The sequence below is a fragment of the Grus americana genome, chromosome Z (assembly GCF_028858705.1).
Source record: "Grus americana isolate bGruAme1 chromosome Z, bGruAme1.mat, whole genome shotgun sequence".
Lineage (NCBI taxonomy): Eukaryota > Metazoa > Chordata > Aves > Gruiformes > Gruidae > Grus > Grus americana.
The window spans coordinates 64,088,324-64,098,378 of record NC_072891.1 but is presented as its reverse complement, the minus strand read 5'-3'; the positions used below and the strand labels follow the sequence as shown (position 1 = coordinate 64,098,378).

The following is a 10,055-nucleotide window of genomic DNA, read 5'->3' as shown; positions in this document are numbered from 1 at the left end:
CAACCCTACGTCACTTGTGGCTGGCCTCTTACAGCTCTGAGGTACACCTTGTGCTTTCCACTGTTGGTACTCTTCCTCAGCTTTCTTGGGGCTTTTACTGCCTAGAGGCAGTTATGTTTTCAGACCTGGAGTTTGGATGTGAGTCCAAAATGCCTGATGAGTCAGGCAGAAGACAGGAGATGTTTAACAGTGTCAGGCAAAGTTTACCCTGGGGTGGCATGACATACAGAACTGACCTCACATGGACAAAGGACTGATATTTGAGACATTCTCATCCTTATTCTGCCTCTAGTCTGCTGAACAGATCTCAGAGCAACAATTCTAACTTTGTGCCTCAGACTTCTATAAGGGCTAAGAATATCTAAGTCCTGGAACTCTCTCGCTTATTAATTAACAACACCTACAACATAGATACACCTCTTCACAAAACATGTATTTTATACAATAGAGGGCTTGCTAACCACAAAAACATTTTTGTATATCCCATATTGGTCCCCTTGCTTGCTGTTTTCTTTCATTAGGAGTTAACCCTGACCTGCTGTTTTTTACACTGCACTTCTTACCAATATCCCATAACCTTGCAACTTGTATTCTAATTGAGCTCATTATATTGAAGATGTTGGGGGGGGGGGGGAATCACTACCATTTAAGTTGCCAAATAATCATCTTTATACAGGTGAATATTGAACTGAATAGACAGCACATTTTCTTTTGGGAAAGCCTGTTTAATTCAAAGCTCCCTAGGAAGATGGTTGAAAACAACATACATAAATATATCAGTGTGATGTGTATGTTCTATGTACATTAAGTAATCATGACGCAACTGTGTGCTTTATTTTCAAATGAGTTTGATAGATGGCTGTGTCAATACTTGTCTCCAGGATATTTAAAAGTCAAGTAAAACTTGAATTTTTAGGGCATTCCATGGTTGCCTGTGTGTCTTATTTATGTGACACAAAGCAGCAAAGCCTTCAGAAACACAGATTCATTTGACAACACCATCTGGTAAAAACAGGTGTAGTACCAATTAAAATCCACTTGAGGATACAGCTTCTCTAGATTAAGTATTTTTCCTGGTAGCAGAAAGTTGTCAGCATAAAGTTTTATACTTCCAGTACATACCTGTACTAGTTTCCTTTCTTATGTAAAAAAATCACCAAAAGCAACAGCAAACTACATAAGCTGTCAAACCAAACATACAGATGCAGAGCCAGTGTGTCTCTCTCTAATTTCTCTCCTGTATTTGCTTCCTTGATAAGAATTGTTTGATAAGAGTTGTGGTGGGTTGACCCTGGATGGCTGCCAGGTGCCCACCAAGCCGCTCTATCACAGAGGGGAGAAAATAAGATGGAAAAAAAAACCTCGTGGGTCAAGATAAAGGCAGTTTAATAAAGCAATGGCTGTATGCAGAAGCAAAGGAAAACAAGAGATTTATTCTCTACTTCCCATCAGCAGATGATGTCCAGCCACTTCCTGGGAAGCAGGGCTTCAGTACATGTAGCAGTTACTCCAGAAGACAATCATTGTAATAACAGCACAGCACTATGAGGGCTGCTATGGGGAAAATTACCTCCATCTCGGCCAGACCCAGTACAAGAGTGAAGAAAACCACTGCCCTCCCAGCTGGTCACAAGTTAACTGATACACCTTACTCACCACGTAAAGTTAAGATCTAAAAAATAGCTAGGACTATGCTGTTATTTCTTCAATAAGGATATCAGAATGTACTTGTCATTCTTCATAAAATACTACCATTACATTTACTACAAATAAGCCCCTTTGCTAGGCAAAAGCAGTAACAGTTTTACACTAAAGAATGCCCCCACAGGTCACCCACTGATACAGACTGTTTCATTTCAAAGAGCTAGCATTAGTCAACTCAGATGCAGTGTGCTAAAAGGTTAAAGAGCAGTTTGGAACAAGCCAGTTTTCTTTCTTTGTGCACCTCTTGAGTTCTGCTTTGCAGCCTTTAATACCAAAAGCCCTCTTCCACAGAGCGCTGGAGGCAAGTAATAGAAAGGAGGGCTTGTGGAACACCGACCTAGTGCACAGACCTTTGTTCTCTTGCTCCCCTAGACCACCTCAGAATCTGTCCTCCTTTCCAATTTTTCATACTATCAACTTCAACAGTCAGACATTGTGTTCATGTAAAGCAGAGGAAGGGAAAAAAAAAAAAAGCATGAAGGAGTCGAAGTTTTTTTCAAGGGTACAGTCCAGTTAGCCATTCAAAAATTAAAAGGCAGTCCTAATGTTTAGCACTAAATGTTTACATTATTTTAGTAATCAGTGCCCCTTATACCCACCTATTCCTCCCTCTACCTCACTTTTTCTTTGTTCCACCACACCATGAAACAGGTACTACACACTGAAGCTTAAGATTCTATAGTTTTTCTTGTTGAAAGGGAATTAACATTTTAGATGGCCATCATTAAAACTTGGCATTAGCTGTTGCTCTCAAGAGTTGAAGAAGAAAAAAGTCTTAAAAGCTGCTACTGCCAGCCTTGCACTTCAGGAACAAAGACGCACGAGCAAAACTCGTAAACAGATGGTATCTTCAGGGAATATAATCCCTAACAGAAGCCCTAAGCTTTCAAGTGCATCCAATAATTACATGTTGGATCACTAAAAATTAATTACTCTTGTCTAAACCTCCTTCCCTCTTGACAAACCAAAAACTAACTTATGCTTAGACTTTGCATTAATAATTTGCTTACACGCAGTACTGAAAAATCAGACATTGCAAAATACATAATTTCAGCATTTGTTCTTCTGATAAAATGAATTTATGATAAGTCTTCCTGAAAAAACAAGCAGGAATTCCAGTTGTTATCCCTACAGTATTTCACTCCAAATTTAGTTGAAATACTGTATTGTGCAGCTGATCAAGGTAATAAACCAAGCTTGCCATTTTCCATGTTGGAGAAATACCCTTGCTGCTATTTTTAAACCCAGGTTTGCTGAATTTTAATTTCTACTTTTCCTCACCACAATAACAAATCTCAGCTAACTCAATCTCTGAGTACTATGGAAGACCATTGTTTCAGTGATCACCTCCCATCCACTTAATGCTCCTAGGTTTCACTTAGTCCAAAGGAATGAATTGGTATGCTAAAAAACACGTAGAGGAAGTCAGAACTGTCAAACAGAAGCAACTGCTATTACAGCTTGAGAAAGATAGACACTCTGACAACAGAAACATCTATCTTTATTTTATTGTCTACATAAACATTACCAGACACTGCCCCAATAGTTACAAGCACCTTGTGTTACTACATGCAGGCTTAATATTCCACCTTTTTAAGTTTTTTGTTTCTTATGGAGTAGTCTTGCATAGACTGCAACTGGTCTCAGGCTGGTTCTAATAGCTCCTATGGAAAAAAGTAAACACAATGTGAGATTGGACACACGTAGCACACAGGTGTTTTCAATAACATGCTCAAGATACCTGAGACTGGTACAAAGTTAAAAAGATCAGCTCCCCCCTCATCCCTTTGGAAAAAAGACAAAAGCTAAAATCTGCAAATGTAATTTTTAAAGAGCCTACATGCAAAAGAGGCTCTTCGCCCATCTAAGCAAGATTTCAGATCCTACAAGTTGGTGGCAGTACTAACACCTTCTAGCTGTTGGGAATCAATAGAAAGTTTTGTAGTAGTCACTCATGCACACACGTCTCTGCATTACACGACAGTTTAAGAAAGTAATTACCCAATAATAGAAAGACAAAGTTTAGTAATTGTATGTTGAAAAACAAGTAGCCCTGTTATTAGATAAATTATTCAGTGGATTACATATGCATTTCTGTTCCCAGTGTCTGACAGGTTCATACAAAAACAGTGCCCATCTTATCCTTCAGCCTTGCAAAAAACCCCAGTGCCTATGGTACTAAAGGTCTGGGATGGATTTCACTAGTTCATTTTCTATCAATAGCACTGGTAAAGCATTAAGCGTGTCTGTGTTTTTCATGTTGTTCAAGTAGATTGTCACATTTCAATGCATGAAACTTTCTGATTCTAGTATTTTCAAGGGCATTGTGACAAACTTGAAGGAATTTTATCACTTCACTGAAGCCTTCTTTCCCACAAGGAAACCAACAGTGATGTAGTGGATCTTATATCACTCAAGTTCACTTTTGTATGAACATGTGCACGCTCATGCAAAATACTGACCCATCTTCAGTTTAATTTTTCCCCAAAAGTTACTTGAGTAATTTCTCATCAGATCAACCAGACTGGTAGCTGCTGGGAAATCACTTTCTGAATATCTGCCTTCAGCATGGACAACTATTGGAAAACAAACTTCCTTTAGAAGTTCACTCAGCTCAGTTCACACAGCCGGGCTTAAGAGCTTGTCATGTTGTCTTTGTGAGCAGCTGCCAAATAATCAGTCTGCTTTCCCAGAATTCCATTCACATTTTGAAAGCTGCTACTGCAAACACAATTATACAATCTATATTTCTCTTCTGTAGTAGTTTGTACAGTACTATTGATTTCTACCTCAGTGAAAAATGAATAAAAAAAAGGCACGAAAATTGTTTATCACTCAAAAGCCTGAATAATCCAAAAGACTCATTAATGGGTGCCCAATGCCACCCTGATTCTTCCCAAAACTTCTCCATAACTTTTATCCCTTCCAAGTTTTCTTGACCAGTATTTATAGTTCTTCCCTGGAAATATCACTGAGCAGGACTGTGTATCAGCACCCTTGTATTCACTACGTCTCCAGGAGGGCTGGATGCATCAATGAAACAATACAAACAAGAACACAAACAAATATGCAAAGATACTTTTGGTTCTTTTTGTGTCCTAGAACATAGCTCCAGCATAAAGAGGTTTTAATGAGGCATAATTGCACAAGATGTGTGAGCAGGACATCTTTTAATGGTTTTCTACTCCATTCAATATACCCTTCATCACTGTTGTACTTTCCTATGTTTGTGTCCCAGTTACAGCTGGGATAGTTACTTTTCTTCCTAGCAGCTGGTTAGTGCTGTGTTGTGGATTTAGGATGAGAATAATGTTGATAACACACTGATGTTTAGTTGTTGCCAAGCAGTCAAGGACTCTTCAGCTTCTCATACTGCCCTGCCAACGAGGTGGTGGGCACCCAAGAAGCTGGGAGGGGACACAGCCAGAACAGCTGACCCCAACTGGCCACAGCAGTATTTCCATACCATATGATGTTGTATTGGGTTTGCGTGGCAAGGTTTTGGTAGCAGGGGGGCTACAGGGGTGGCTTCTGTGAGAAGCCGCTAGAAGCTTTCCCCATGTCCAACAGAGCTAATGCCAGCCGGCTCCAAGAAGGGCCTGCCACTGGCCAAGGCTGAGCCCATCAGCAACTGTGGTAGTGCCTCTGGGATAACAGAGTTAAGAAAGGGGAAAAAACTGCTGTGAAAACAGCAGCAAAGAGAAGAGTGAGAAGATGTGAGAGGAACAACTCTGCAGACACCAAGGTCAGTGAAGAAGGAGGGGGAGGAGATGCTCCAGGCACCGGAGCAGACATTTCCCTACAGCCCCTGGAGAAGACCATGGTGAGACAGGCTGTCCCCCTGCAGCCCATGGAGGTCCATGGTGGAGCAGATATCCACCTGCAGCCCATGGAGGACCCCACACCAGAGCAGGCGGAAGCACCTGAGGGAGGCAGCCCATGCTGGGGCAGGCTCCTGGCAGAACTTGTGGCCCTATGGAGAGAGAAGCCCACGCTGGAACAAGTTTTCTGGCAGGACTTGTGACCCTGTGGAGGACCCAAGCTGGAGCAGTTGGTGAAAAACTGCAGCCTGTGGGAGGGACCCCACACTGGAGCAGGCGAAGGCTGTGAGGAGTCCTCCCCCTGAGAAGGAAGGAGCAGCAGAGACAACGTGTGATAAACTGACCACAACTCCTATTCCCTGTCCCCCTGTGCTGACGGGGAGGGAGGAAAGAGGGAGCGAAATAGGGAGTGAGTTGAGCCCAAGAAGAAGGGAGGGATGAGGGGAGGTGTTTTTTAAGATTTGTTTTTATTTCTCATTACTCTAATTTATTGCCAAGCAAAACAGAGTAATTTTTTCTAAGTTGAGTCTGTTTTGCCTGTGATGGTAACTGATGAGTGATCTCTCCCTGTCCTGATCTCAACCCACAAGCCTTTCATTGTATTTTCTCTCCCCATCCAGTTGCAGGCAGGGGGAGCGAGAGCAGTGATAGAGCAGCTTTGGTGGGCACCTGCCCTACAGCCAGGGTCAACCCACCACAGATGTCATGCTCAGTATATAACTCAGTGGGGTGGGCCAGGAGGTGGTTCAGCTTGAGAACTAGCTGAGCATCAGCTTCGGGTGGTCAGCAACTGTGCTGTTCATCACGTTTTGTCATTATTCTCTTCCTTTTCCGTCCTATTAAACTGTCTTTATCTCAACCCATGAGTTTTACATTTATTTTTTTTTCTTTTCAATTCTCTCCCTCATCCCACTGGGGATGGGGGGAGCAGGGGAAGTGAGTGAAGAGATGTGTGGTGGTTTAATCTGCCTGTTAGGTCAAACTACAACAGTTTGAGCAACCAGTCTGTTCACAGTCATAAAAGTCAGCTGCTGCTGCTAAAAAAACCTCCAGTATTTTTTTTCTTTCACTGAGTACTGCGCAAAGTATTAAACAGCACTCCCTAGCATGTGGTGCAATATTGTGACTCTTTCTAACTTAGAAGACAATCGCGTATTTCTTCAGTTTGACTTGAAACTTAACTTTGCACTATGAATTTCACCTTTGATTTAGTCTCTATAAATTTAGAGTAGGCTAATAGTTTATTCTGTATAATTTACGTCCTCTGAAATGCAGGTAAGTTAGCATAATGATTTCTTGGTACTTGATCATTCTTGCATCATGTTTCCAATATTGACCAAGAAGTTCCTGACTTCAAAGACCTGGACTACTTGTCATGTCCTTGCGTATGTAGGTTACTTAACCCACAGTCTCAAGAAATCTTTGATAATACATGCAATTTTTATTAATGCCTTGTTTGTACCACTTAATTTCATGCTGGCTTGCACTACTTAACTTTTCAATAGTGTTGGCTTTTCCAAGACTTTACAGGGAAACACCATTTTGCATACAAGATTCTGATCTTTTATATTTACCAGTCTTTGAACATTTTCAGTCCTTCTATTCTGAACTGCTCCACAGCGTCACTCCCAAAAACCAAACATGGAAAAGCACAGCCTCCTCTTGGACACACTGGCAGCCATACACTGCTTTTAATAAGCCACTCACACCAAACTTTTACTTTAGGGTTTTCAGTTTGCTTTTGTTAATGAGAACAGAGTCATCAGGCTGAACTCACTCTCAATGTTTCAATTCTAATTTCTGCTGTAAAGTCATTCTGTCAAACTGCTTTTTCAACAGAAAGTCGCTTCATCATAAGAAAAGGCTGAAGTACGCAGCTGCATGAGAAATTATTGTCACTCACCTTATGAAGGAAGTTGCAGGACTGCTGGGCAATTGGTACTTTCTAAGTTTTTCCTACACACCCTTCTCGTGCTCAGAGGCTTTCACCACATACAGCTATTTCTGTGAGTGTCTGAACTTCCAGCAAAACACACTAGAATTCTGTAAGAAGCATTCATACCGTTAAGCATTCTGGTAGGAACAGACCCTGCAATCCCCAAGGTTAGAGCCACCGCTGCTAGCAATACTGAAATACACTTTACACTTTAAAAAAGTGCATCAAGGAAAGACCGTTCTATGTATAGCAAGAGTAGAATACATTATTATCCAATACCACGTAGTCCTACAGAAGGATTCTCTTTATACCCTTCTGACACCAGCCATAAATAAAGGCAAATGCACAAAGGCAAAACACGTCCGTGTCCCGTCCCCACCCCACCCCCCCCCCCCCCCCCCCCCGTTAAAAAAGATTTTCATATTTTTGTAGGTAACTATTCTGAAGCTGTAGATATCTTTTTGCATTAGAAAAACTAGAGGCCACTGCAGGAGTCTGAAATGTTATGTACTAGTTACTTGCAGGACAAATATAAGAAGTTACCATGATAGACAGGACAGCTAAACAATGCTAAAAGTGGCCATTATTATTTTATTTTTTCCTCTTTTAATAATTGTCAGGGTCTTCATTTAAAACTACTGAAGCATAAAATCTACTGTGTAACTGCTCAACCATACAATTTCTACAGATTCTTTTTGTCCTTGCAGAAACAGGGAGGAGAAAGGTAAATAACCAGCTCCTTAAACAGTTTGAGCAAGAATTCCTGTTTGCCTTTTTTGACACCACATTCATTCTGGACAGGAATGAATGGGCAACACAAAGGCAAAAGTTTAAATGTTAGAACTGATCATCTCTGCAAAATTAAATTAACAGCATATGAAAAGGATCAATAGGCAAATACTAATAATTCATAAGAAAATGTTTTATACAGACTAAGCATTTTACTAGGAAAGCCAAGCACACCATGCTCTTGGGACATCTTCTTGTCATGTTAGTGCTTGCTTAGGCCATCAACAGACTTCCATTGCTTTCATCTGAAAGAAAAGGGAGAACACACTTTCACTTGGAAGAGTAACTGAGATACACGAACAATACAAAGAGCCTAACAAGAAATACTTGATATAATTGCCCAATTTCAAAGAACAGACAGCACATTCTATACCCCCCAGGCCCCCCCTCAAAAGTTCATATCATCCCTATCAGTGTGCTTTAAGACTAAGGGCTATTCTTGTTACACAAGTTCCAATAGCCTGCTACAGCAACCAGGAATTATGCAGAAACCCATCAACACTTCAGAAAACCAGGCACAGGTGGCTGTATGACAGCCCCACTCATCTTTTCCACATTACTGAAAAAAGATTCCTTTAAAATGGGTGGTCCTTCTATCGAGGGTTATGATGCATTTAAGACTACGCGGTGCTGGCCACATGGCAAAAGCCTGCCAAAAAGAGTTCAACATAAACCAACGATATGAAGAAACTATAAAACTCACTCTTCCAAAACGTAAGCTTTTGGCGAGTTCTCCAAAGCAGCAGTGAGAAGCCTACATAGAAACCTTCAAAACCAGAAACCCCAGAGGATGAAGGCCCACCGATTCATTCAATGCCTTGTTCCATGGAGGCATGATAACGAGGGAGGGAGGAAGGGGAGAAGTCGTTCGTGTGCTAAACCTGTTCCCCTCATAAACCGGCACTCCAGACCCGGCCATGCCCTCCCAGCTCCCGTGCCCGCCGCACCTCCCACAGCAGAGAGGGCAACGCCAGGCTTTCGGGGAGAGCGTCTCAAGGCCCGCCACCACCTCCCGTTACCGGCTCAGCCTGCCTCGGAGCCGAGCCCCGCCCCGCCCCGCCCGCTGCAGCCTGGCCTACCTCTTCAGCCAGCACCCTGACCCAGTGGGCCACCGCCAGCAGAGACCCGTCAGGCTCAGGACCGTTAAGGCGCCTCAGTTCTTTCCCCACGGCCCGCCGGGCGGGCGGGCGGGTTGGCTAGCTGGCCAGCAGGATCCCCCCGTCCCCTCCAGCCCCATCACAACTCAAACTCCAACCACCGCCCAACAGCCTCCACGCGCGCCGAGGAAAAGACCTACGCCCCCTGCTGCTCCCAGCGTGCCTCAGGAGGGGTGAACCAATATTCCCGCAAGGGATGGGGGGACACGCCGTACGCCAGCTCCTCTCGCAGCGCAGAGGCTGCGCATCGGATCTTCCACAGACGCAAGGCTACAGATTGCTCGTGTCTTCAGCAGCCGGAGTCCCGATCAGGCGAGTATGCTGGGAACAAGACGGCGACGTCTGGAGCAACATCGCCCCTGGCCACCTGCGCGAATACGGCGATGGAAACATCCACGCCGCCACCTGCGCATGCGCAGTGCCGCCGCCCGCCCGTTGAGCGCCGGCGGGGTGGGAGAGGGCTGGTCTCCCTTCGGCACCGCCGACCGAAGCCTGAGGGCAGTGCCGCGGCAGTGGATGCTCACTGCCCGGGGGCGGGCGGCTGCTCCCACCCCGCCCCCCCCGCCGCGCCGCTGCTGGGGGCTTTGCTGCTGAGGTGGCCGCGGTGGGAAATTTACTGGTGTGATTGTTCTCCGGTGGCGAGGGGGT

General features: G+C 43.8%; 1 long non-coding RNA gene and 1 other non-coding gene across 2 annotated transcripts; both read right to left on the bottom strand.

Moving 5' to 3' along the window:
* Positions 1-704: 704 nt before the first annotated feature.
* LOC129199531 (uncharacterized) lies at positions 705-9,522 on the bottom strand. Its single transcript, XR_008574682.1, has 4 exons — positions 9,330-9,522; positions 8,425-8,495; positions 7,429-7,568; positions 705-3,368 (listed from the first exon to the last, which is right to left on the bottom strand). It is a non-coding gene; the product is annotated as an uncharacterized LOC129199531 (long non-coding RNA).
* On the bottom strand, positions 8,155-8,286 carry LOC129199994 (small nucleolar RNA SNORA13). Its single transcript, XR_008574786.1, has one exon. It is a non-coding gene; the product is annotated as a small nucleolar RNA SNORA13 (small nucleolar RNA).
* Positions 9,523-10,055: the final 533 nt, after the last annotated feature.